This window comes from Notothenia coriiceps, unplaced genomic scaffold (genome assembly GCF_000735185.1).
Source record: "Notothenia coriiceps isolate Sejong01 unplaced genomic scaffold, NC01 NC01_scaffold00016770, whole genome shotgun sequence".
NCBI classification, from domain to species: Eukaryota; Metazoa; Chordata; class Actinopteri; order Perciformes; family Nototheniidae; genus Notothenia; species Notothenia coriiceps.
In genome coordinates this window covers 7,877-10,851 of record NW_011349471.1, presented here as the reverse complement: position 1 = coordinate 10,851, position 2,975 = coordinate 7,877, and positions in this window count along the sequence as shown.

Below are 2,975 nucleotides of genomic sequence, written 5' to 3'. Positions count from 1 at the left end.
TGTTAAATTTACTTAGAATTTCTGCGTGGAATATTGTTACCGAGGTTTTTCTAAGTAAATGTCACTCCACTTTTTTTTTATTGAGAGATGTATCCATAGATCTCTTTATGTTGCTCTCAAAGTGCACTAGATTGATGCTTTTAACTTCAATATTTAAAAACAAATCTTCCCAGACCCCCCTATGTTAGGTCCACTCCCCACCTATAAAAATAGCACTTTACCCCTGCTTACACCTATATGCCGTGAGCTGATTATCGAGCCTTCATTGTAACTGTCGCAGGTACACTGTGTATTTGCGTGGGGATTGTTGCAGGAGAAAAATCAACTGTACAGACCGGTAAATTAATGGGAAACCCTAAATGTTCGAGCACCCAAACGTCAAGCACAGCACCCCCAAAAGAAATCTCTGGCGCCGCCACTGAGCCTGCAACCCCGTTGTGAAGAAATGTGCGATGCATTCAGGCACATTACAGCCACTAATGCTTTGATAAGGCACACTTTTTTGCCAAATATCAGCATTTTCTTTCTTTTCCTTTTTTTGCACAGATTGCAAAGTGGCAAAGTATTATAACTTATTGTTCTAGCAAAGGGATAGCACAATTGTATTATGTATTTATTTTTTTGACCACACAGACTTATGGGGCATTGTTTTATTATCACTGTTCTAGCAAAGTGATTTTTTTTAAAGGAATGCTCACGTTCATATTGATGTATTTTAATTAGGGCTGTCAAACGATTAACAATTTTAATCAGATTAATCACAGCTTAAAAATTAATTAATCATGATTAATCACCATTCGAACTATGTCCAAAATATGCCATTTCTTTATGTATTGTTGTGGGAATTGAACGATAAATGAAAGAAGGCGGATATATCCACTTAACATACAGTATGTATCAGTGGCGGTTGGTGGAAAATATTTTTGGTGGGGCTATAGAAATGGTGACCAAACCCTACTAGGGCGGTCCGGGGGATCGTCCCCCGGAAGACATTTTCGAGAAATGACCCCTTAAATTATGGCTTCTGGTGATTATGTATGATGACTATCGATCTTTTTCTTCAATTTCACAATTTATCAACAAACAAACATTTGAGAGAGTTTATTTTATCATTTAGACATTGGTCCGAAAAGGGGTTCTTTACCATAACTCTCTACATAGGTATCTCAGAGAAAATACACACGAGAGTTGCGAGCGTGATCTAAACTACGAACTATGAAGGTTATAAATTTGCTTCTCCCAGCAAGCGGTTCCCTGGAGGGATACACCATCCCGCCCCCCAGGTAGGGGTGGATAATGTTTTATCGTGAAAAGGGGACGAATGTGGATCATTAACGGGCACTCGACTACATAGCTCCCGCAAGTAACAAATTGACAGCCGTCCAATGGTGACACATAAACGCCACCCTACCGCTTCGCCTCTCTCTTCTATGCACACTCGCACCCATCTCTGCCCCACTCTAATTCCCTTTGCGGGTAGCGCCCTCCATCCTCGCGCGCTGGCGCGTCGCCGGCACGTCTGTTCGTGGGGGTCTTTCTTCAGCAGCCGCGGCCGGTGACTCACAGGACGTCTGCGAGGCCAACACCCTTCTTCTTACAAACGCTACCGTAAAGGTCGGTGAATGTCGAGTCATTACGAAACTATTCCGTGTGAACAAAACGGTATCTTTATTTTCCTATAGTCGTACAAGAAGAAAAGGAAACAACACCGTGGTCTGACGTCTTTTCCCGTTTCAAAATATAGTCTGAATAACAAGGATCGTTTGCCCTATCGTGTGTAACATAATACATAAATAAAAACTGGTGTGTCCTGAATACCCCTGTATTACAAATAATGTGACAAGATCGTATATATCACTAAAAAATTTTACTCAAAACGAGTGCAAGTCTATAACTAACATCAAATTAAATCCCGACAGTTATAGCTAATTGGTCAAAATTAGTTTCTATAATTAGTGTCGAAATCTTTTTTTTAATAAATTACGTACTAAATCTAGTGGTACAAGCTCTCGATAACAGGTTCTTCTATAACGGTAAAGAAATACATCAACAACACCCTTAACTCCTGCTAATTTTCTTTCTTCCCGCCTCATTATTACACACGCACACACTCCGTCATCGTCCCTCGGTATCACCGCCCGCCAACCACACCCTTCCTTATAAACCAGCCGATATCTGTTAACCACTGGTCTTTTTCGCGCGATACTCAGCTCGCAGGGCGCTCTGTAAACCGCTCTTTACTCGCCGTAATTACTCCACGACCACCAAATCTCACTCCCGCCTGCTGCGCCGTGCTGGCCGCGCGCCAAAGCAGGGCTGGAAAGACCTCCGCTCTCTTAGTCTAGACTGGTGTGCTGACCCGCGTGGAGCCCTGAAAGCTCTCATGTCGACTCGCGTCGGCGTCACTCGCAACTAATCCGGCCCATGAGGTGGCCATGCGCCACGTACTCACTGCGGCGTGCACGACTAACAACATGGGTAACACATGGCGTGCAGAATGACTCATGCGTCCCACGGCATGAGTCATTTTTACGTCCATGTAGTCGAGGCGGACACACCGTACTGATGCTGGATGATAAAACATTTGCCCGGTTGCGTCGCGTTTTACACCCAAGCTGAGAACGGACTTGTTTTCTCGACGACGATTTGATGAACCCAGCATGGTACTGCACCGGACGGCTGTAACCGGTGAAAGATAATTTGTCTAGTATGATTAACGGGGAGGCTAACCAGAGAACACACAGTAAAAGTTCGAGAATTGCCGCACGACACACCACATACACACCGCCGACCGCTCGCTCCATGCGCGCGCGGTGCCTAATCCAATACACACACAAGTTCGTAGACCACGATCTGATCGACGCGCGATTGCCTCCTCATTAACCCATCGGACAATACGTGGTCGCGGTTCCACCCTGCCCTTCCGGAACGACCAAGTTCTGACCTCCTCCCGACTAGTTGAATGTCGAAGACAC